The following is a 26,674-nucleotide window of genomic DNA, read 5'->3' as shown; positions in this document are numbered from 1 at the left end:
CACACAGCAAGGGTCAGTCCTTTACTTCAGTCTCTGCAGCTGTTCTTCCTTGGTAGAGGTTCCTCTTGACCACGAAGTAGTTTCAATCCTTTTCAGTCTTGATCAGTCCAATGTTCAGGGGTTTCAGCTCTCATAGTTATACCCTTAAATGTCTTTGAAGTCTTTGTGTTTCAGGGGGCACTGACCCCTGTCCAAACCAGTTCTGGGTGTCTCCCTGCCAGTGACACCTTCTTCCTTTGATAGTGGGAGTATTGTTCCTCAATCAGTCAGCAGGAGGTGGAGCCATTGTTTTATGGCAGCAACCCAGGCCTTCACCTCCAGGGGCTACTCCTCCCCCAACACTCTAGATGCAGGTCAGCCTGTTGCTGTCTCACCTTCTCCTCCCCTAGGTCAAGACATTTCCCAGATCCTATCACATTTAAATCCAGCCAGTCAATCCTCAACCAGGCAGAGGCCCACAGAATTGTTAGAACAAAAAAACAGCCACTTCTAAAAGCGTGGTTTCTAAACACACAATTCCAAAACCACTTTCAAATTGTGAGTTCAGACACACTAAACTTCACCTCTCCATCTTAAGCCTATGGGAAGATAGGCTGCAAACATATTACACAGCCTTCCCCATTCTGTCCTATAGCCAAGATGCCCTTGCAGCAGTAAAAAAAGAAATGGAGAGGATTTCACTGTCAGGACATGGTACACACTTCAGTACATGTCCTACCTTTCACAGACACTGCGCCCTGCCCAGAGGACAACGTTGGGTCTACCATAGGGGTGTCTGATGTGCATGGAAAGGGAAGGGTAAGACCTGGCAAGTGGGTGCACTTGTCAGGACAACATGGCAGTTAGGAAACTGCGTGCAGGAACTGCAGTGGCAGGCCTGAGTTCTGTCTTTAGGGCTACTTGTGTGGGTGGCACAATTAGTGCTGCAGGCCCACTAGTAGCATTTGCATTACCAGCACTGGCACACATAGCGCACTTTACTAGTAAGGCAAACATACCAATTATGGACAACCAATTACCATAAAACTTTCTACAGGGAGCACTTGCACTCTGACACTGATCAGCAGTGGCAAAGTGCCCAAAACATCCAAGTCGGCAACATAATGTCAGAAAAAGGTCTAGGAGAAAGGCAAAAAGTTTAAGGAACTTTAGCCACAAAGGGCCAAGTCCAACAGGGGTGATGATACATATAAAGGAAACTTAAAAGATAAATCAGGCCAGCGGCTACATTTTTTAAAATAGAAATATAGGTGGGAAGGGCAGATACACAGATGAAGAGAATGCATAGGTTTCTGGATTTTGAGTTTTATTGAGTTCACAGGTTTATGCGGATAAATCTCTGGGGCTATAGTACTATTTCTTGAGTAGAACGACTCCTTCTCCAAGATATGGCTGATGTTGGGGGTTCTTTCTTTCCTCTAGGAGTCTCCTTCCGACAGGATGGCAAAACAAGGATCCTCGGAAAAGAAGCATGAGGTTCTTATTTTTCTCCTGGATTGCACTAAGACATCATCTCACTCGTGATAGTGAACAGTGCAGGGATGACCACATCTGACCCAACCGGAGCCTCACACAGCCCCACCCTGAGCCTTCCTCAGAGAATGTAGGGTGGTTCTTTCTATGGCTCCCATGATTTCAGTCCTCTGTTTGTTAGGACAGATTCCCTGCAGCAAGGCCTGTGATTATTCCCCTCAGTTTCTCTGACAATGTCCCTCACTGTACAAGCGGTTGCACCTTTCAAAAGTGAATTTCAAACATTAACCAATAGCGCTCATACCTTAAATTCCACCTCGTCAATCAAACAACTGATCCTATCAAAACATAAGTGCTTGCTACGTTCCTAGTACGGAGCGTCTGTTTCTATCTCAAGGCATGTGGCCAAATAACAAGTGGTGCAGAGAAAAAGGCAACTAACAATGCACATACAGCATGAGTATACCCCGTACTATGTCCAGCTCCCTCCCTCGATTATCACTCAACTGCTACACCGCAACTGTATTGAGTTGCGGTGGGCAGCCAGCATCCACTGGTGGCTTCCAACACTCTTCAGTCCACTTCTCCTGGGACTCGTAGAGGCTGGCGGCATTGTTGTCTTCAGCTCTGGTTACTTCCTCCCCCTCTTCCAATCTTCGGAGACACCAAGTGGACTTCCTTGGTCTCTCGCCTCTCTCTGGTTCTGCGGCCCATGGCATTTTTGGCCCACCTTCTATTCCCTCCTGATTTGGCTCATGGCTAGAGGGTCCATCCACCTGTTCCAAAAGAGAGTGGTCCTTTGTTAATGTTGGTGACCTTCCACAGGTGATGACCAGTTCAACCCTATGTCTCTCTACCCCCCCTTCCCTTGCTGGTTAGGCAAGATGGCAGAGAGAATCCTGGGGTTCATTCCAATTAAGATAAGGGGTTCATGGGGCTCCTCCTCACAAGAAACTAAGGACTCTATGTACAAGTCTGTTTTGGAGGCCCAAAGCATACGATTCACAAATTCACAGGTGTTATGACCACAAAGCAGAGTGTCACAATTCGGAAAGTGTACTTTTCAATCCACATTGAATCTTCAAAGGCATGGGGCAAGCAATGGGAGTCTACTTTCGTTCTGAGTTGGCACATAGCGGCATATGTCCAAGCCCCTATCGCCACCACAACGTCACTTTTACCAATGTTGTGGTGGCAATAGGGGCTGCGCCTTATGTATAAGGCAGTGTTAAGCCACTTAACGTGGCTTGACGCTGCCTTGTACAAAAGGCACCCTTTCACGCTATGCTTAGCGTGGAAGGGGCGTGCAGAGGGTGTTATGGTGGACGTTCCACCGCAACACACATTCCTCATTGTCTGAAAGACTTGTTAAAGAATAGTCAAACTGATGCCACCACCACCACCATATATGAAGTTAGAAAAGTTTATTTGATTTATTTTATTTCTTTAATTTTTTTTTTTTTTTTTTTTTTATTGAAGTTAATTTACTTATAGTTATTTCGTCCTGGAAGTTCATTCATGATATTTTGAGAATATATAATTTATTAGTATATATGATTTAAATTATTTTAATTATTTTAATTATTTTTGGCATTGTATTTTCCTTCTTTTTTTCCCCCCAAAATACGTCTTTTTAATTAAACAAATATTTCAGTACACTGATGCTCTTTTTAAACACATTCAGCATAATGATTGGATCAGCTAATTACCAGTTCAGAAATGGACTACAATCACAGAGTGTCATGCAAATTAGAAGGATATTGATGATAGAATATACACATGGAGGAACAAAGAATAGCTGAAAAAGCCTAATGACCGTTCTCATCTTCAAGAACCTGCTATGTGATCTTCAAATATACAAAGATTCACTCCATCGATTGACTGTTACTTGTTGTGCGTTGTGTCCTGCCAATAAAAGAGCAACAGAAAAGAGACAAAAGAGGCATGCTTGAAATGTCAATGTCGAAATAGATTGATCATTTGCGGCAGTGTGATAAATACATGGAGTGTCTGGAATACCAAACATGCAATATCAATATACCTGAAAATGCAATCAAAGAGGAGAGTGAACAATCAAGTCTATATGCTGTAGCAATATACATTTATATAGAGTATGGAAATAGGTTTCAAGCCACACTCATCACTATGTTCATGGTGATGTCCATTACGACGGTGCACAGCTCTATCTCGGTCTGGTGCAAGGTGATTCAGTCCAATGTGTGTGAGAGCGCCTCTTGGAGTTAGTGTTACTTAGACATTGGGCTCAGATTGTACAGCTTACAGACTAGCTGATTGGGCAAAGAATGGGCTCCATATTCAATCAAACACCACTTGTTGTTCATGTAGTCTGTAAATCAATTGTTTGTGAGACACTGCCAAAACTTGCATTCAATCTGAAAGGTCCAGTTGTATTCTAGTCTTCTTCTTCTGCAGTATGCCTATTTTGGCAATAGCCAAGGCAGTATCCATCCACCTTTTTCAGTATTTTGTAATCCTCCCCAATGTGGGATGTGTCAAGGAGCAACACTACGATTTGGGAGGGTTCAAATGATAATTTTCACGCAGTGCATAGCGTGTTCCATACTTGTTGCTAGTACGGTTGTTTGACTTTGCAAGACCACAGAATATGAATGCTGTCTGCTCCAGGGCCACTGCATCTCCAGCAAACTTCTGAGCCATTTAAATGTGCCTTGAGGAGTTGTGTAGGTGACTAACGCCAGTCGTGTAGAATTTTAAAGAAACTAAGGGGCATATTTACAAGCCCCTATTGCCACCACACTTGCAGTGGCATTGTGATGGCGATAGGGGCCTCGTCTTATTTCCAAGGCAGCATTGAGCCACTTAACGTGGCTCAATGCTGCCATGTAAATGAGGCACACTTTCACACTGTATTTAGCTTGAAAGGGGAGGGCAATGGGTGTTGATTTTGACGCTGCCCCCTATTTAAAAGAGCAGCGTAAATAGGAGACAGCGCCAAAATTAGGACCAGGGAAAACATGGTCTTAAACAGGCGAAACGAGGACAAATGCTTTATTTGTCCTAGTTTTTGCTGTTTTCATGTGTGCGGCCTTGTGCAGCACACATAGAAAAAAACAAATTGCCTATAACCTTCCTGCACGTAAACAATCATTTAAAAAATGCTGTTTTGCAACTTCTATGTGTGCTGCATTAAGTAGCACACATAGAAGTTACAAAACGGCATTTAAAGATTGTTTATGTGCACGAAGGGGAACCTTCCTGCACATAAACAATCTTCCCCCCAATGCAGGCACCCTTGCACTATGGTGCAAGGGTGCCTGCCTTGGCGCTAGGCAGCTAAACTCACCGCCAGTGCAGAGGGAAACGCAGGGGTGCGCCGCATTCTTCTGAATACGGCACATCCCTGCATTTTCAGAATGAAGAAGCGTGGCGTGAGCAATGTTTGCTTAATGCCACGCTTCTCCATTCTGCTGTAAATATGCCCCTAAATTTCAATCAGGCCTCTCTCAATCCAGTATCATGGGATCGCAATAGATTATGCTAGTTTGATCAGTAAAAACTACCGCTAGCTTAGATTGCCACAGTCTTTTGAGAGAGGAGCCTAGTGATATGGAAAATGCTCTCCTAGGAGCAGTGAGTAAAGGTCAGAGATTACACCCTTAAAACGGCAAAAAATCAAGAAGGGGGGAATATGGACCACTTCTCTTGTGTAACCATGGTCTTTATTTGCGAGAAGACTGTCTTAGAAAACCCTCATATATGTACACAGGCAAAATGGCGGTATATCTTGGTTCTCCGCCTAGATGTACTGTAACAGCATGATCAGTGGGTCTTTTCTTTGTCAATATGCTGACCTCCGCCAGGAGGGAGACCAACTGGTTTGTCAGTAGTGGCCAGAGATGAAAAGAGGGTGTGCTCGTGCTCTAATTAAGTGAAATAAAATTCCCTACATCACTGCTCACAAGAGTTTTATTAAAAAAATTTGTGACGTGGGAAGTTAAAACGCATTAGTGCGTGTAAAGACCAAGTCACTGGTCTAACGCACTAGTGTTGGTCAACATGTTTCAACCTCTTGGATCCTTTAGAGGCTTTCGTCAGGATTGTTTGTACTAACCATTGGAAGCCGAATGGATCACAGCTTCTTTTTCCCTCCCCTTTGATATTCGAGTACCCTTAAAACTGCTCCAGAATTAGAAATATAGATGGATTGATGATTCTTCTAACCACGTCTGTGTTGGTCAGAGTTTCCTAGTAAACCAGTGTTTTAATTATAAATACTTCCATTCCTGATTTTTGCAGAGATCAAAGTCTGTCGTCAAGGACCAGAAGAACGTCTGTACTTCATTTGCAAGGACATGGTGTATGTTATCTATATCGGCAGTTTACCACGTCTCTCAGTTCACCAACTCATTGTCAATGAGAAAATGAGTATTATGCAAACACAAGGAGATGATGGACGGAACGTTGAACATTTTCAAACACTCACCCCTGTCACAGATCTGGGTTGAATACATCATTGTTTTTTAGCTCACTTCGCCAACTGAGTTCAGACCGAGCTATATGCAAATCAGTCTTGACCCTGTGTCTCATGGGAACAGTTCAGCCCGAACTGCCAAGCCAGGTCTTCCCTGAACCGGAAACAAGCATCCAGGGACCGGTTTCAGTGTAACATCCCTCATCAGCAAGGCTAGCTTAAATCCAGTGGCAAAGTGGACAAGGGACCCACGTCTGGGCATACCCTGCTAACTTAGGTCAAACAAAGCAAACACAAGGAGATGATGGACGGAGCGCTAAACCTTTTCAGACACTCATCCCCAGTCGAAGATCTGGGTTGAATCCATCATCGTTCTTTAGCTCACTTCGTCACCTCAGTTCAGACCCAGCTATATGCAAATCAGTCTTGACCCTGTGCCTCATGGGAACAGTCCAGCCTGAACTGCCAAGCCAGGTCTTCCCTGAACCCGAAACAAGCATCCTGGGACCAGCTTCTGGGTAACACCCTTCATCAGCCAGGCTAGCTTGAATCCAGTGGCAAAGTGAGCAAGGGACCCACGTCTAGGCATACCCCACCAACTTAGGGCCAAAAAAGCAAACACAAGGAGATAATGGATGGAGCGCTGAACCCTTTCCAGTATTCACCCCCAGTCACAGATCTGGGTTGAATCCACCATCATTTCTTAGCTAACTCTTAGTTCAGACCCATCTATATGCAAATCAGTCTTGACCCTGTGCCATATGAGTGTTATGCCATACAAGTGCATTGGGGTGAAGGAAGTCATTCATTTTAGGTTTCAAATTTACTCTTATCCAAACCTATCTCATTTTTTAAAGTAGTGATTTATCTGGACCCATAATGGCCCAGGCTGGGACTTCGAGAGAGGAGGGGAACATATAAGCAAGAATTGATTGAAGATGAGCTATGTAATAAAGTTCCAGGTTTGGCAATCGAATGAGGCTGGACGTGTGTAAAGTCTCTCCATTTAGTCCTGTGCACTGGTCATAACGAATTAATAATGTAATCATGTAATCTGTGTCCAGCATTGTTTTCCTTGGGACACAGAAGGGAAATGTGTGTTTTGCTTTTTATATTATTTTCTATTTCTTGTTTTTTGTATTTTAAACATATTTTGTAATATATTTTCAACTATTATAATGATTTAATAAATGTAAAATATATTTTTGTTATATATTTTTGTATAAATGTGCATTTGTAATAATGCATGGTTATATTGTTTTATTTATTATAAATGAAAATATTTTTTATTCAAGACTTATTTTTTTGCATTTTTTTTTAATTAATTTAAAATTGTATTCATTTATACCATTACTTTAAAGTTATATGCATTTTTAAGATTGCATTTTTTATAGTTACTAGAATTATTCTTGTTATTTTGTAAGTTAGAAGCTTTTTAATAAATTAACCTAAGAAATGTTACTTTTATTTTAAATTATAATAATGTTAATTACAATTTAAATGCATATATTTATAAATACGATATCTATGTTTTTCCCCACAATGTTTTTGTTTTTATTTTTAAAATGGTATTTTTGAACCACAATACCTTTGTGGTTGATATTGTGTGGAAAAGTGCCGCTTATGCATGGTTAGCCCCCACTTTTTCCCTGGTTTTGATGTGATTTTGAATGTAGTGCAAAGGGTCCCTGCCAACCAGGTGTTCTGTGCCAGTACTCCTTCCCTAAAACAAGCTCTGAATTGGTACTTATGCGCCCTGTAAGTCCCTAGTAACTGATACCCTGTGTACCTAGTGCCTGACCCCCTCACTGGGACCATTCCACTGCCCTCTCAGCCTGCATGCCTCTGTGAGGGTGAAAATGACAAAGTCGACATGGCACCCAGTTTTTGGTGCCACATCAGCTAACACTGCCTGGCAGCATAGGTATGTCACCCCTATAGCAGGCCTCACAGCCCTAAGGCAGGCTACTCTATACTACAGGTGAGGCCAGCAGATATGCCCCTACAATATTGGGCACCATTTCCTAATTCTGTAAGTGCCAGTGAAGCCATGAACAGTACATGAACTTGAGTTCTTCAGCATCATGATGGGTTCACTGAATATAGGAGTGTTTGGTACCAAACTACTCATTTAAATAAACACACACTGATGCCAGTATGGGATTTATTGTAGCAAGTACCCAGAGGGCACCTCACATGTGCCCCCAGAATCTCTACCAAACCTGGTGTGGTCTCTGACTGTTGGCAGCCAGCCACCACCAGACATGTGTCTGGACCCCGGGTAGAGAGCCCCTGCTCTCTGCAACCAGAAACAATGCATATCCTGGGCAGAGGTGTCATGCCTTCTCCCCGGGCATGGGCCATTGCTCGAAGAAGGGAAGCTTCGAAAGACTGCCGCCTTTGTAATGAGACCCCCCAGCCTCTAGCAGCAGATGGCAGCCCCCGGTTTACACCCCCACTTTGGGTGGGAAAACTGGCGGGAAAATTACAAAAGTTAGGAGGTGTGCCCTCAGGTGAGGGGAAGCGAGGTGAAGCACACTTTTTAGTCCCTGACATCTTGATGATTGGGGTGCCTCTCCAATAAGGGCTCAGTCTATGCCCCCTCCCACAGGTGGGTGGCATAATAGAGGGTGTAGTCACCCCAGGTGTGTTTCACATTGGTCCTACCTGCTACACCTCTAAAACGCCTCCCAAATTTTGTATTTAGGTGGCTCCCCCAGATCTGCGACATCCTAAGAAGCAAGAAGACAACCTTCAGCAGAGGCCAGAAGATGACAACTGCCTTGGCCCCAGCCCTAGTGGCCTGTCTCCTGCTTCGACGAAACCTGCGACCTGTCTTGGAGCACTACCTCCAAAACCCCTGGGAGGACTGTTGCCTTCAATAAAAACTCCAATCTCCTGATGACAGCAGACCTGTCCAGGAAGAACCAAACTCCAAGAACTACCACAGGGTGGACCAACCCTGGTCGATGCAACTCACTGCAGTACAAGAACTGCAAGAACAACCGCAGTTGAGGACCGACACTGGTGTTGACACGACTCATTGCTACCAAAGACCTCCCAAAGACCGCAGTGGTAGAGGACCCGCACTTGTGTTGAAGCGACTCTGCCCTGCCCACAGATGGACAACTTCAAGACCTCGAGGGATACTCTCAGCCCCACACCTCAAGTTTTCCAAAGCTCTGGGCCCAAGTGCCTGTACCCTCCTGCTAGTGGCCCTGCCGGTTGCCATCTGCACCGCCGACACGATCATGATGTCTCCAAAGACGATCCGACGATGGAGGACCCTTAGCTGAACTACAGCCATCGACCACCAGCGACCACAATGGTAACTGTGTTGGGCACGATCATTGCCGGTATCGACCGCCTAGGCGAAGGTATTGAAATCTGCACCATACAGGTGATCTTGTCCCCCATGACTGCCTCTGCACTTCGTATGGATCTGACCACCCGAGGTCTGGAACTGTAAGTTGTATGCTCGCTTGATATACCCCTCACCTGATTCCCTCCACAAGAATCTTAAACTATTCGAATATTGAGCTGCCGATTTTTTAACGTGAAAATTAGTTTTACTTGAAGCGGATTTACTTTGTCACGAAGTGTTGGTCTTATAATAAAAAATACAAACGAAGTGTAATTTTATAAATTTGGTCAGGATCTCCTTCTTAAGTCGTGTGTCCTTGATTGATCATGTATGTGCAATAAATGTGTTATACTCCTATGTGTTAGGCCTAAGACTGCTCTTCCACACTACCACTAATAGAGCACTTGAACCCTGTACACTTTAGGGGAACCCCTGGACTCTGTGCACAGTATTACCACATAGTGATACTATCATATACAGAGCCAGCTTCCTATGTATAGGATCATACCACTGTACATTTTGGAAGAGAGAAGGAGATATCCTGCCATAGTCTACATAAATGGCACATTCCAGGAATCCACTACCCAAGTGGTTCTTAAACTTTGATTTCCTTGGACCCACCACCAAATCACTATTGAAAGTAACTTCTACTATTTGAACCTCAAACAGATGCACAATATTTAGAAACAAGTGTACATCAAATACACAAATTATGAACTATATTATTCAATTTACAAACAAAGACACATACAAAAAGGGAAAATTTAAATTTAACAGGAAGGCTAAAGCTTTTCAAAATTTAGTTTTATTTCAAAAAGACAATGCAATATGTTAAGGTAATTAATCAATCAATACATCAGGGTTGGTAAAGCGCAACTTCTTACCCATGAGGGTCTCAAGGCGCTGAGGTGAGGGGGGCATCTCCGTTGAGTGCTGGGGTCATCTGAGGAGCCAGGTCTTGAGGTCCTTTCTGAACTGGGGCAATGTTGGAGCTTGCCGGAGGTGGAGGGGGGGTCGTTCCAGGCTTTGGCTGTGAGGTAGGGGATGAACTTTCCTCCCATTCTGGTCTTGTAGATATGTGGGACAATGCCCGGAAAGAGAGCTTGGCTGATAGGAGTTGTCTTTTGGGTGCTTGGGAGAAAGGCGGTTGTTCAGGTAAGTGGGTCTAGTGTTGTCAAGGGCCTTGTATGCTGGGGTGAGGAGTTTGAAGGTTATTCTTATTTTGACTGGGAGCCAGTGGACGTTGCAGAGGTGTTCGATGATGTGACTGCGACAGGGGATGTCGATGATTAGTCTGGCAGTAGCATTCTGGACAGTCTGGGGTTTGTGAAGGAGGTTTTTGATGATTCTGGCATAGAGAGTGTTGTCATAGTTCAGTCTGCTGCTGATGAGCGTGTGAGTGACCGTTTTCTGGATTCAGGTGGGATCCATCTGAACTTCTTTCGAAGCATGCAGATGGTGTTGAAGCAGGTTGAGGATACGGCGTTGATCTGGCAGTTCATCATGAGCAATGAGTCTAGTATGATACCGAGGTTTCGTGCATGGTCCCTCAGGGTGGGGGGATTCCCTGGGGCAGGGGCCACCAGGAGTCATCCCAAGCTGAGGGGGTGGAGCCAAGGAATGAGGACTTCCGCTTTTTTCGGAGTTGAGTTTCAGGCAGCTGTTCTTCATCCAGGTGGTGACGGGTTTTCGTCCCTTCTTGAAAGTTGTTTTTGATGATGTTGGGTTCGTTGGTGAGGAAGAGTATCAACTGGGTGCCGTCTGCGTAGGAGACAATGTTAAGCCCGTGGTTCCTGACAATGGTTGCGAGGGGAGCCATATAGACATTGAAGATGGTTGGACTGAGGGAGGAGCCCTGGGGCACTCCACAGTTGGTCTCTGTCGGTCCCGAGAGGTAGGGAGGGAGTCTAACCTGCTGAGTTCTGCCAGTGAGGAAGGAGCGTATCCAGTCGAGGGCCTTGTCTCGGACGCTGGCATAGTGGGCTCTGGTAGCTAGGGTGCAGTGGGAGATGGTGTTCGAAGACCGCTGAGAGGTCCAGGAGGATGAGGGCAGCCATTTCGCCGTGGTTGATGAGGGAGCGGATGTCCTCGCTGGCGGCGAGTAGGGCAGTCTTGATGCTGTGGTTGCTGCGGAATCTGGATTGGGAGATGTCTAGAACATTGTTAGCTTCGATGGAGTTAGCTAGCTGGCTGTTGACAGCCTTTTCGATGACCTTGGCTGGAAATGGGAGCAGGGAGATGGGCCTGAAGTTCTTGAGGTCCGTCTGGTCTGGGGAGGGTTTTTTCAGGATGGGATTGACTTTGGCGTGTTTCCAATTGTCTGAAAAGGTGGCAGTCTTGAAAGAGCAGCTTATCGTGCGTCGTAGTTCAGGTGCGATGATGGAGGTGGCTCTGCGGAAGATGTTGTGTGAGCAGGGGGCCACGGGTGCTCCAGAGTGGATGCTTTTCATGGTCTTCAAGGTTTCTTCTGTTGTGTGCGGGGTCCATTTGCGCAGGGCCTGTTGGGTGCCGTTGCATGGAAGGGGGCTGGAGTGGTAAGGAGGTCTTGGTTGTTGAAGTTGTTGTAGATCATCGTAATCTTATGGTGGAAGAAGGGGCTGAGTGTGTTGCAGAGGACTTGGGAGGGTGGGATGTCTGTTGTTTCACTGCAGGGCTTGGCAAATTCCTTGGTGATGGAGAAGAGTTCTTTAGTGTTGTGAGCGTTGGTGAGGATTCTGTCATGGAGGAATTTCTTCCTTGTGGATCTGATGTGCTGGTGGAGTGCAGAGGTGGCTGCTTTGTAGGTGGTGCGTGTTTCCAAGGTTTTATTGTTCCTCCATGTCTTTTTGAGTCATCTGCAGGTGGAGGTTGCATGCTGCGGTGTTTGCGTCTGCCATAGTCAGTGGTGGGATGCTGATGAGGTCAGAGGTGAGCTGGTCTTCGGTAACCTTGTTCCAGCTCCTGCAGGGGAGGCGGATGGCGTGCATGTGTATGGTGGGTTTTTTGAAGGAGAAGTGGATGCAGTGGTGATCTGTCCAGAAGAATTCCATGGTGTGGCTGTAGGAGACGCTGTTTCCTTTGGTAAAGAAGGGGTCAAGTGTTTGTCCCGCTGTGTGCATGGGGGCGGTACCTAGTTGTTTCAGTCTTATGTTGGTGGGTTTATCTAGGAGGGAGGTGGTGTTTGAGTCATCATGGTTGTCCAGGTGGAAGTTTAGGTAGGATGCAGTCTGTGGAGGTGAGGGTGTGGAGTGCGATAAAGTCGATGATGGTGTCGGTAAAGAGAGCGCGGGGGCCAGGCAGCCTGTAGATGAGGGTTCCGCAGAGGGTTGTTGTAGGGTTGGTCTGGCTCTGGAACTGGAGGTGCTCCATGAGGGTCGTTGTGTCGTCCGGGATGGTGGTCATGTGGAGAGTGTTTTTGTAGACAATGGTGATGCCACCTCCTGATGTAGGTTCTGTTTTTGTTGGCATATATTAGTGCATGAATTGAGGCCACCAATCATCCGTACTATAATCTGGTTGCTGTACTTGTGCTGCTCCCATGAATCAAACTAAGGATACCGACTTACTGTTTAGCCTCTAATTGTGAATCCCTTCACATTTACAGAGCTTTTGAAACTTTTCAATTTTACATTATGTGTTTTTATGCATGTAGGAAAGTGGGTTCAGAACCATTTAACCACTTGATTTTAGCTTTTTGGAATACCCGTTTTTGGGCTTTTTTCCTTTGAGTTAGTATCACTGAGTCTTACTTACTGAAAGCTCTGTTAAAATGTATTATAAGTGCTAGTCACCAGTATTCACTTTTTAAATCAAGGCCTGCTGCTGTGTAGCTGAGATAAGAGACTCTGAGTTGGTTGCACATCAAAAAGTGTACATATGGGAATGCCCAGGTGTGTTAGCTGAGACAGTTAGGCCAGATCAGTAGGGCATTAGCACACAAGTAGCCTGAATGAGATCGGACCTTTCATGCAGAGGTGCTAAACCTTGCAGGTCTTTTTACGTTGGTGGGCATTCATAGTGTAAGTCTGTAGGACATCACTGGAAAGGGTGTGCACCTCACTTTATTGTGGGCCAACTCTGCACCAAAGTAAAATTTCACCAAAATTAAGCTTAGAGGCTAGGGTGACACACCAATCTTATTGTAAAAAGAGATCATGAGAGCAGATGTAATGTTAATTTTATCATATCTGGACTTCTGACAATTGAAGATTTACCATTTTTTTCTCAATCAGCTCCTAACTGGAGCCTGGTTTTTGTTTACCTGCAGGGTCAAGTTAATTACTCTACTGGACAAGGATGCTCAAAGGAAACAAATGGTTTGTTAAATAAGAGACCAACAAAACAGTAGTCACACCAAGTACGACAATGTAATGGACAACTAAAGCAATTATGTGCTATCACATTGCAACATAACGCCGAAAGACAGCGGATCAGGAATGACTGCTCCCTACCTCAAGGAGCATGTCCCAGTCGCACAGGCTGGCTTTCAGAGGTTGGAGCCCAGGTGGAAGAGATGGCTTGAGTTGCTGGAAGTCTTTCTCAAAGCAACAATCGAATCAAGGTAAAAACAGTAGCAGCAGCTACTTACTGATTGTGAAGAGCATGGCACTCTATGTCTGATTAGAACATTTTCCTCTGAAAAAAAACGAGACGTACACAAGAATTCAAAAAAACACTTTGTGCACAGTTTAACTGTAAAGGGAATGTGAACCAAGAGTGGGACATTTTCAACTTGGTGAACCACCAGCCAGATAAATCCTTCTCAGCTTGTGTTGCAAGGTTAGAGAAACACATAGTGCTTTGCATGTATTCATGAAAACGGATGCAATGTGACAGGAGTTCACACAGGAGGTTGGCCTATCATCAAGCATACAGCACAAACATCTCAAATACACACTCCCTATAAAGAAATACAAAGTTCTGGTCATACAGACAAGTGGCAGAAACACCCTGAAGCCATGTGTCATGTCAATCAATCAATCAACTCAGATCTGTAGAGCAATACTAATCACCCATGAGGGTATTCAGGAGTGGGGTTCTTGTCTTGCTGGATTCAGTCAAAGAGCCAAGTCTTGAGTTCTTTTCTGAATTCAGGGAGAGAGGATGATTTTCGGAGGTGCAGGGGGAGGTTGTTCTAGGACTTGGTAGTAAGGTAGGAGAAGGAGCGTCTTCCACTGTTGCGTCGATGCAGGGAGTGTGAGTGAGGGCGAGGGAGGAGGGCGCAGATGTCTGGAAGGTTGGTGAAATTTCAGGCGGTGGTTGATGGATGCCCACCCTTGGTCATGGAGTGCCTTGTATGCACGTGTTAACATCTTGAATTGTCATCTTTTCTGGATGCGACACCATTGGAAATTCCTGAGGTGGGAGGTGATGTTTGTACATTCCAGGAGGTCGAGGATGAGGCATCAAGTTTCAGCTCTGAAGAGGTGTTCAACTGCAAAAACTCACTAAAAGTGGTACAGACAATAGCAAACAAAGGAAGAGATAGAAGAGTGCAAGGTTTTCTGGCAATGCAACCACACACTGAAAATCAGGACACAAATGCACTTAAGAAAGCTGATACAAGTGCCAGGCAACTGACAGGCAGAGGTCAATCTCATAAGGCAGCCATGGAGATAGGACCCACCTCACCTATAGAGGTAGAGTGAGAAACTCCCACTGATGTCAACAGTTGTCAGTGTTGGGATGACCTTTACGGCTATCAGAAACCACCAGAAAGACCAACTTGAAAGATCCAATGTATGGTCTTACCATGATGGGCGAACAACCAGCCCTTTCAAGCTGGCCCATCTGGCAGTGCGAGACTGTCCTAAAAGGAAATCTAACACCCACTGTCGAGATCAAAAAGGGACAATAAGGAACACAAGTGTGACAGATATGAGTAATAGTACCAGCTCCAAACAGAGTCCCACATGAGAAAGCATCTGAGAAGAACTGCTGGGTGGCATTTAGAAATCCACCCAATGTCTCAAGGAATGAGCATTTTCTTCACAGTCTGTTGAATCAGTGGGATCAGCAATTTCACCAAAAACATAACAAATTGCTTACAGGAAACCAAGAGAAAACATACTAAACTCAGACAGCATGTTACTAAAATCTCAGGGTTCAATTGCGTCAATAGCCATGCAAAGAAATCTCCTACAGACGGCCGCCAAATACACATATGAATCAGAGCTGCCTCTTCATTCAGAGTAGGGCACCATACTCTGAGGATTCAGTGAAACCACCTATTATTCATCCCAGACGGTCATGCAAGCTAGTGCCACTCATGAGCATGAGCATCACACTAAGTGAAAGCACCAGATTAACTGACTAACCAAACTTCGGGTTGGCGAGCACAGATGCAAGGAAAAACATATGTGTTTTTTATCCTCAAGAAGCATGGAAATGTTATTTTGTCCTTCTTTCAAAAAGGTAGAGATGCCATGTTGGAAAAGTGTCTTGTTTCTCTAAGAAGGGGTAGGTGTCGTTCAGGCCCCATACTATGGGGCCCTACATCATCCAGATCCAGGACATTGGACACCATTGATGCCTGCACGATAGACTGATCATAAAGTATGGGGTAGGACAGGACAGATGAGCGATAACATCCGAGCAAACAAACTTCCTCAGAAGTGAAGGAACAAATGTAACAGAGCCAGCACAAATAATAAAGAATAAATCTGCTTCTCTGTGGTCATTTACCTATGGGACCTAAAAGCCCCCACACACAAATTCAAACATATCTCTGGCTGCATTAATTTAATCTTACCACTTGCATTTTTACAGGCCCTTTCAGTCGTTCTTTTTTTTTGGGGAGCAGGTTTATATCATGCAAACTCGACCCGCAAGTATTGGAGCACTTTACATGAGCATCAGTTATCTTACACAAGGTCATATTCACATTTAGGTCTGACATACACAGTTCATGTGCTGTGCTGTGAGATGTTTTGTTTACAATTCGGTGGGCTTAACCCCTTGAGTGCCCCGCCCTTTCCCCCTCCTGTGCCGGCCCTTTCATTAGCGGGCGGGCTCCATGACGAGACTATCTCGTCATGGGCACAGAAGGGGTTAAACCCACCCAAAGCATACCATTAGTTATTTTTGTTGTCACTCTAATCTGCAATTTTTTGCTTGTTTAGCATCTGTGGACTTCGCTTCCATTCTGGTGTTAGCTCCTACCTGGAGCATGGACTAAGTACATGTGTTCTTCCTCATTTTTTTTCAATACATTATTTGTTTTACAAGCATTTTGATATTGTTTTTGGATGTCCATTATGCTTTCCACCTTTTAGCACAGGCATGCAGCTTCCTATTTATGTTGCTTTCACACTACCTGCCATCTCTATTGATGTTTTAGTTATACCCACTCCACTCTGAGCCACTTTACACCAATCCACTCTAAGCCAATCCACTCTACACCACACTGCTCTACCTACCTCCATCATACACCACTCCATTCTACTCTTAGCCACTCTACACATTCTATGCAACTACACTCTACCCCTCTACTCTAAGCCACTCTACTCTACGCCACTCAACTCCACACAGTGCCACTGAACGGCACTCTACACCACTCCATTGTATGCCACGTCGCTGGATGCCATGATGTTCTTTGTCACTACACCCTACTCTATGCCACTCCACACAATGCCACTCTTCGCCATTCTACTCTATGCCACTCTACTCTACTCAATCCCACATTACTCTGCACCACTGCACTCCACTCTACATTACTCTCCTCTATGCCACTAACTTTTAGCCATGCTGAAAGACATGTCTAAAAGACATTGGCAAAGCAAATAGCTCTCACAGAGACAAGACAAGACCTATTGTATTTGCTAATGCTTGTTTATTTTTTAAGCACGGTGATATTGAGTGATTTGCCCAGAATCACTGGATGTTGAGTCGATTTCAAGACTGGAACCTGGTTACCTAGTTCCAAAGTCAGCAGCTTCGGCACTAACGTCACAGCCTCTGTACCACGTGTCCTCAAGCTCTTCTCTAACCCCCTTCTTGCTTTTCGACATTATTTTGCTGAATGCAAGCGCCGCCGTTATTCCTTTCTTCTATATGTTTAGTCTCCGACTATAACTTTGTCTTTCCTTCACTCCCACCCCCCTCTCTTCTCTTGGTACACCCGCCTGGCCCCTCCTTCTCTCTCCATCCAGGCTGGCACACGTCCTGCAGCCACAGAGCTGGGCGCTTCGCTCACCTTGCCTGCTCACCCCCCCCCCCCCCCCCCCCCCTCTCCTCCCGGGTACAGATAGCGGAGCTCGGTGGCCTGCATTGGTATTCACCAGGCCTGCCAGCCTGCGCCTGCCTGGATGATTTATTTAGAAGTGAATTGCATCAAGTCTCAAGGCCTTCGCTCTCTAATCTGTCACCATCGCCGGCGCGACCGTGAGCAAACATTTGTTTTAGCCGTATCAGCGCCTCCCGGCTGCCGCCGAGCGGATGCCCCTGCTTTAATCGCTATAGCAACCTGTTCCATTTGCTGACCACGATTCCTGCTCCATATGTCCGTTGTAGGAGCATATTCAGTTTTTTTCTTCCCAGGAATCGTTTCTAATTCACCAAAAGGTGGTTCTAGGAAAAGTAGGCCTCGACTAGAGCCAGGCACGTCTTCCGAAGGCTTGTGTCGAGGTCAATGGCCGCCCTTCGGCGCTGCCATCTTTCAGAGGCACAGACCTGTTTGCAAATAAAGAGATGTTTAACAGATGACTAACCCCGCCCCTTCCAGGCTCTCCAAAGCACCCACCGCTTGTTGGGGAGTGACTGGCGTGGTAGCTCTGCGCTGCCGCACCTCTAGGCGCTCCTAAGTGGCTGACTGTTTTGGGATAACATTCGAGCCTATCTAACACTTGACTGCACCATGATGCCCAAAGGAGCATGTCACGTGGAAGGGAGTGCACCGGTTCTATCTACCTCTTACCCAGCCCTGATTTTTCTAAGAGGCGCAGTCTCGTGACAATGTGTACTGTTCCCGACAGTGTTCTCCACAAAAACATACTTCACGGTCTTGCCACTAGGATGGGCGCACAGTACAACCCGGGTGCATCACTAACCTGTACCCCAAACTCATTGAATGCTCATGCCCGCCTCTATAGGTGTCTCGAACGCTAGTTTGACGGCGTCCTCGACAGGAAGCCTTCAGTTTCTACTGCATACATTAATGGATACAAGGGATTGTTCTGCTCATTATACACATATGGTGCAAAGAAGCGATGCTGCTAGAACGGTGCCTAGAGTAAGAGCTGTTGGACCAATAATGTACAACATAAGAAATCGAATATGAAAGAGCCAAAGAGGAAGCCAACATAATCCATCAAGGGAATGGCTTTAAGCAAAGGCACGATCACATTTCTCTTTCTACACCACCGAGCACAAAAACACTGCGAACTCGAGCAAAAACCAACACCATCGATTTGTATGAGATGGACACAATATAAGTATATTTTTCCCATTAGCCCGTTCTCGAGCTGTTCTTGAACCTATACATAAATCACATTAACAAACCCTCCAGATCTTGATAGGCCAAGTAGCTCGACACAAGGATTCTTTAGTATCCCTGTCACATAATTGCCCAGTCAAAAGGCCAAGCTGTATGTCCCTTTTATAGTGGGTTAGGTTTACAATGGCTTGGGATTGTCTCTTTTCAAAGAATGCCCTTATAAGGTTGGCCTGAGATGACAGGCACACGCATTGGGCATCTATCTGCAGATTTTCAATATATGTGAAAGTTTAAGTGAGGATTTAGCTCTTAGTTTGTACTTGTCATGGAAAGATACTACACTGTGCTGCTTCCAGATATTTTGATTGCTGTATAAAGTGTCCCCGCATGAAAAACACTCTGCTGTACAGTGCACTGTTGTACAAGGTACTTACCTTCGGTAGTGCCTTATCCAGTAGAGGCAGGATCTAGCCCCAAATTCCTTATCCTCAAATCCGCCCCAGGCGCCAGACTGGATCCGGAAATTTTTTCAGCAGTACCTCTGCGCGTTGTTAGAGGGTGTTGAGCGACTCCGTAGCGACGTGGTCTCCCGAATGTCATGTCAACAGGGTCCGTATAAGCCTTCCTCCGATGCGCTGACGTCAGTTTCTTTGTGGTACAAAAGGGGGTGGTGATGGACGGAGCATTAGAACCAATCAAACACTCACACCCAGTCAACAGATCTGGGTTTGATCAATCACCGTTCTTTAGCCCACTCTGCCACCCCAGTTCAGACATGGCCATATGCAAATCAGTCTGACCCTGTGCCTCATGGGAACAGTCCAGCCTGAACTGCCAAGCCATGCCTTCCCTGGACCGGAAACAAGCTTCCTAGGACCGGTTTCTGGCATTTCAGCCGTCTTCAGCCAGGCTTGCGTGAATCCAGTGGCAAAGTGAGCAAGGGACTCACGTCTGAGCATACCCTGCCAACTTATGGCGAACAAAGCGGTACAAAAGGGGGTGGTGATGGACGGAGCATCAGAACCAATCAAACACTGCGCGCCAACAACGTAGAGCCACATAGAGAAACAGGAGCCAGCCTCAGGAATCGGAGTGCTAAAAGGGAGAAATGTTGTAGTACAGATGGAAGAACCGCATTAGAAGTTCGTAGAGTGGGGAGGATGGGTGGGTCGATAAGGAATCTGCGTCTAGATCCTGTCTCTACAAGATAGGTGTTACCTGAGGTAAGTAAGTTGTCCATCTGATGGAGACATCTAGCCGCAGATTCCTTATCTCAGATTCAGATACCCAAGCAATACCATCATTGGAGGAGGGGCTGCGAACTGACCTCACCAATGATCCCCAAATAGGAGAGGCCCGGCAAAAGACAGAAGGGACCAGGCTATCTGAAAAACTATAGGTGAAGCAAGATGTTCACCGAAGGACTGAACTCCAAGAAGGACTATGGAAAGCCCCTAAGGAGTAGAAAGCTACAAGACTAGGAGAAACATGGTATAGAATCAGTAAATGAGGCAGTCTTTAAAAGGGATGCAACCTATGATCGGGGGATGCAAAGGGACCAAGGACAATAGTCCATAGAGTCCAGGCTCAAGCCAATGGAAGAAGCATACACAGGGAGCACAGCCACAGCAAACTCATACAATGAATAAAGAGCCCCCATCAATCGTCAAGAAAACTATCCTGAGAAACAGATTTCTAAAAAGGGACCTCCAATCATAGAATGATTGAGAAAAGAGAAAGAGAGAACAATGGATGCCGAAGAGCATCCCTAGAAAAACAAGAATCTTAAAAATAAACCGCTCTTATACTGAGAACCTTGATAGATATATAAAGCACCCACTGTAATATTGTAAAACAGAGATGCTCCTTAAAGAGAAGGAAAGAAACAGACAAGTACAACCAAGAAGGTTGAACCAAGTCTCCAAGAAGATGTAGGTAAAATTCAGCGATGTACACCGTAGAGGCCAGATTAACACACAAATGTGCAAACACACACATTTATATAACTTAAGTAAAAGTTATCTACTAGAGATCTATTCAAATGATAGGCATATACATAGAGAGACATCCAAATATAAATGTATATAATTATAAATATGTATACAAAAAAAGACATAGACCTTCCCGTAGACACACAAGCTATACCGGGTATGGAAAACATGGGCAACTGTCCTAGAACCAATGCCGTTGATGGAGGAAGTGTGCCAGCAGGTGGTAGCAGGGGAAGCAAAGAATAAATAGCATGTGGAAGTCTAATAGAAGAAGAAGAAGAAGAAGACCGCCATGTGAAACAAAGGGCTGGCGGAAAATGAGGGTAACAGATAAGTGAGTATGACAATCACACATTGTCCAAGTAATGGAAGCAGGAGGAACAGCTAAGAAACCTGACCAACGCTCCATGGAAACTTGAGGAAAGATAGGATATGCCCCAAGAAATATTAAAGAAATACCCCCACCAAAGAAGGGGGTGAAAAAGAAAAGGGGATGCCGTGAAGGCGTGAGTGGAGGGAGGAAGATACAGGAAAGAAAGGGAAACCCAGCCTCTGGTAAAAGGATGCCAGACAAGGATCCTAACAATCAAGGAGATTGGTGTCCGAGGTGAAGAGAACTGAAAGAATGGCAGACAAAATAGCTACTCCACAGAGCGATGGCAGATACGTATACAAAACAGCAGGAGGCAACAACAGCAGCTATACCCCAAGTAGGTAGGTAGGTAGAAAACCAAAAGGGTAAAAACACAAACAAAAACACCAGATTGCTGAAGATAAACAACACCAGCATCACAATAAAGGGGCCGATTCCGATGTCGGACGGACTCTGGTCCGTCCGACATCGATCAGGAGCCACAACCGACTGACCTGCTGTCGTCGGTTATGGCCCTGCAAGTACGATGCGACCGAACCCTGTTCGGACGCACTCGTATGCTTTACAATGGGAGCATGCATTCCGAGTGGAATGCATGCTTGCATTGTGAGAAGCAGGGATGCAGTTCATCCCTGCACCCTGTGGCCGGCACCCCAAGGTGCCTGCCACCGGGTGCAGGGATCAACAGAGGGGCACCATAGGTGCCCTCAGGCTGCCATTTGGCGGCCCCGCACCCATGGGGGCCCTACTGGGGGCCCCCAAAGACAGTTTCTGACTGCCTTTTTGTGCCGGAAAGACCGGCATGAAAAGGCAGTGAAAAACTGCCATCGTACTCCCTCGGTCGTGAAGAGGCAGCCGGGGGAGTACTGAAGGATTTCCGGACGGCGGTAGGGCTCTCCGAGGCCGTTGGAAGCCATCTGGAAATCCGAGTCGGATTCCTTTCTGACCAAGCCCACCGAAATGCCTTGGTCGGAAAGGAATCCGGTCGGCACGTTCCTATTCGGTCGGAAGGGCTCCGACCATCGTTCGTAGCGCTTACGGCCGTAATCGGAATCGGCCCCAAAGTAGAAAAGGTCCTACACAGGCAAGTAGTGCCCAGGAGCAATTCAAAATAATACGCTAAAAGATGACAATAACACAAGGGCATTAGGGAGGTGGAGTTGGGGAACTCGGGCCCGGACCAATAGGAACACAATTTGAGTAGAAGAAAATTCATGTGCTGCACAGAGTAAAACAGAACAAAGAGATGGTCCACACCGAGGAGGGTTGAAGACCGGAATAAAAGTTAACCAGGCCAAGAGTGAGCCTGCCTTTGGTACCAGTGCCGCCCATATGGAGGGGACAGAGAAAAGATGAAGTCGAATTCCCCTCTAAGGGATACCGGGTGCATAGATAGTTCACAAAATTCCACTAAGGCATACAAAATAAGGTCCCTGAAAACAGGGAACAAGGATATAGTGCATCCTCACAACATAACAGAATGTCTGCCACAGAATAATTATTTGGGTAGGAAAAAATCAAGACTCCCACGAGACCGCAAAGCAAGATATGTGCTAGAAGGCTGGAAATGAAACCTTTTACCAACAGCATAAATGAGAAGAAAAGAACTGGCAGAAGGCAGGAGCACCACACCGGGTGTGACCTTGGAAGGGAGAGACTACTCAGCCCAATGAAGGCGGACAAGTGTCAAAACAAGGTGAAAGAAAAGGTCCATGACAACCTTATTACAACAACAGAGTCCGCACCACCATGACTATCTCTGAACCAGCATAAAGCTGAGTCCACATATGCACCAAAAAGGGAGGCGCCATCAAAAGGCATGTCAGCTAAAGTAGTTTTCACAGCCTCTAAAAAGTTGGAAGTACACAATCATGCACACCGACGTAGAGCTATGGACGAGGCCATAGCCCAACTTACAGAATCAGTGGTATCCATACCATAGCGGATGCTAAGAGTGCCAGCTTATTTTCCATCACATACCAGGGGAACAAGAGCATTCCGGGCTACCTCCGGAAGGGAGGGCAAGAGCCTTCCAATGAGTCCCACAAGGCATGGCAGAAATGGGTGAGGACACAAGAAGTGTTCAGAGAGTTCAGTGTAGAGCTAGAGTAAAAGAAAATATGCCTATCACAAGTGCCAAATTTTCTGGCCTCTCTTTCCGGAGAGACAGGAGGGAGAAAGTCAATATTTTGGGTGGCTAATGCAGCCTGAATCACAAAACTAGGCCTGGGTGGAGTTCGCAGAGTTCCGCTTAGTGGAACTCAGTGAAGTGACCAAAAAATTCCGCTGCGCTATTCAATTTCTGCATGCTACGCAGAGCGAGGAATGAGAAAAACTCCTCAAATTCCGTGAACAGAGCAGAATTTCACACCCATACCTATACAAAACTCTTAGGATAGGGATGTCAAAGGAGACAAGAGGGATCCCCAAGAGTCATATGATATCTGTAAGAAATAGAATGATCCACAGGGAGCCCTGTTTCAGGTTTAGCCCAAGCACCCAGCACAATATCGAAAAGAAAGTCACTATAAGGAAGTACAGGTTCAACGTTGGACTGGTCAGGATGTAAAATGGCAATTAAAGGGTCTGTTGACAATTTCACAGAAGGAAGTTACAAATCCAGCATGATCAAAAGTTGATTGGGTGTGCCTGCCAGAGTGGAACTTGCCTCCGTAGACAAACCAGGAGGAGACAGGAGGCTGGAGGCTGGTGAAGATTCTAAGCCACTGGCATCACCAAAGTTAAGTAACCAGGTAGACTTCATGGGGGATGGAACCATATCCAAAATGGGAGGGGGACTACTATGTAGTACTTCCACAACCATGGTTTTCTGAAGGAAAAACCAGAGTAAAGGAGTCTGAGACGGTTGGGTCCTACAACACCAAATCTGACAGTATAACTGAAAATGGTCAACACCAAGAAGGCGACGGTTTGAAGTTGGAAAGGGCGTCCATCGGGGTCGACGGCACCACTGTGGGAGCTGACAGAAAAGAGCCCAAAGCTGACATTGGAGTTGACAGACCAGAAATTGGAGCTGAAGATGGGAGCCTTGGTGGGCTGTGTACTGGGGTCACTAAGGTGTCAGGCACAGGACGCCGACCCAAAGCCGGGGAAGAACCCACCGTCTGGGTCAGAGGCACAAACTCATGCTCATCCATGGGGCCCAGAGGAGGTCCAGAGGGAGGTGATGACCCAAGAATAGAATGAAGAGATCGATAAAATTGTCTCATCTGGGTCAAAGGTGCCCTGGCCCTAAGATATGTGAGGAGTCAAGGGGTGGACTCATGCCCGACACTTCAACAGAAGAGCGGGGACCAGCGGTAGGTGACGAAGGCGGGAGGCACCACAACTTTGATCGCCGACACCGAGACTTACCTCTGTAAGTCAAAGGAGAATGACGCCTGCGGGAAAAACTCCTAGAGCAGACATGATGTCGGTCCGTAGAGCAGGGGACCAAGGACGATGAGAAGACTTCGATGACTGTGACATCCACGCCACAAGGAACTTCATGCGACATTCCCTGCACATCTTCGCTTGAAGCTGGCGACAGGAGTCATACTCTTCGGAGTCATGATGCTCATCCAGACATCACATGCAAACCGAGTAAGGGTCCGTGGTGGACACTTGCTGTCCAGAGGACTCACAAGGCTTGAATCCAAAGGACATGGAAGAAGGGCAGAAAAAGGGCACTCTGCTCCATCAACAAAGAAATGTCAAGTAGGCAAACAAAAAATGGCCAGAGGAACTGCAGTGTATACGCATTGCTAGCATAGTAAAGAAGGAACTGACATCAGCATGTCGGGGGAGAGTTTATATGGACTCTGTAGATGTCAAATTTGGGAGACAATGTCACTACAGAATCCCTCGATGCCCTCTACTGACATGCAGAGGTATGGCTGGAAAAAGTTCCAGATACAGTCTGGCATATGAGGAGGATTCTAAGGTAAGAAATATGTGGCTATATGTCTCTATCAGATAGTGGTTAAATCAAACAGGGGCAACCCTATTACCCGAAACTGGGGCAAATAAAGATTATAATACTAACATTGGTTCAAGCACAAAACTACACAAAAAGTCATTATAACTAATATTGAAAAGAATATAAATGAAAAAAACATATTAGTGATTCAAAAAAGCAATATAAAGTAGAAACATTATACAAAATTATGAAAATGATACCCATACACAATTAAACAATATATACTGCAAAAACCATCTTTTACTAAGACAATGCTATAAAAGGACAATTTAGTTGGGTTGAAACGCCATCGACGCTTATCATTGGCATACATTGAAGAGGATGCATTTATTGCGACATCTGTTCTTGTGGTTTGTCGGATCAGTCTTTATGTTAATTTATCTTCCTCTGCCATTGTCTTATTGTTTACATGGTCAATTGTGCTCTTTTACAATGTCTGTTGTGTAACTGTATGAGCTCCATTTGCCCACTGTTTTATTGTCCTTTTATATCATTGTCTTAGTAAAAGATGTTTATACAGTATATATTGTTCAATTGTGTATGGCCATCGTTTTCATAATTTTGTATAATTTTTCCACTTTATAGTGCTTTTTCGATTCACTATTACATTTGCTTCATTTATATTGTTTTCACTATTAGTTATATCTATCAGATAGTGGCACTCAACTGGTTAGACCTTTGGTGTTCAAACTAAAATCTGTCAGAAAATCAGAGACAGCAATGTTTCCAGTATGTGGGCCCAAACGAGGCTTGTAACATCAAACTACAGATAATTTATAGATATTTGGGAAGGCAGGGTAAGATGCAATGAGAATTTATGTTAGTGCATTTTAAAATAGTAAATGATACCCTATTCGTAGTGAACACTGTTTTATTGTCCTTTTATATCATTGTCTTAGTAAAAGATGTTTATACAGTATATATTGTTCAATTGTGTATGGCCATCGTTTTCATAATTTTGTATAATTTTTCCACTTTATAGTGCTTTTTCGATTCACTATTACATTTGCTTCATTTATATTGTTTTCACTATTAGTTATATCTATCAGATAGTGGCACTCAACTGGTTAGACCTTTGGTGTTCAAACTAAAATCTGTCAGAAAATCAGAGACAGCAATGTTTCCAGTATGTGGGCCCAAACGAGGCTTGTGTTTGCCATCCTATGAACAGTTTCCACTTTCAGTCAGAACTCATACCACAGGCCTGCACAGGGAGTTCGTGGTAATGACAACTTTTTACCAGTCTGGATCAATTGATTTATCACGAGCAGAAGACACCTGAGAAATTCCCTGCACCAAACTATGTGAAGATAGATTTTGTTTGCTAATTCCTAACTCTAAATAGCCTCCTGATTCATCACCTGCCCTCTTCAATCTGGGTCATTAAAGATGATTCTTCTGCTGCAGACAGGACTTCATGGAGAAGTTTGTCATTTTTTTAAGTTTGCAAAACAAGTGAATGACTTGCCAATCTTCCCTGCTTAAATCCAAACTAACTCTGATTGAAAACCGTTGTTCAGTAAAACAAAGCTGAACAAGCCACTTATCTGTATGAACGGATGGGATCTTTAACAAGTCAATATAAACAACACAGTTTCTGTTAATACATTTGTGTTTTGGTAATAAGAT

This window comes from Triturus cristatus, chromosome 1_2 (genome assembly GCF_964204655.1).
Source record: "Triturus cristatus chromosome 1_2, aTriCri1.1, whole genome shotgun sequence".
NCBI classification, from domain to species: Eukaryota; Metazoa; Chordata; class Amphibia; order Caudata; family Salamandridae; genus Triturus; species Triturus cristatus.
This window is presented reverse-complemented; position numbering follows the sequence as displayed.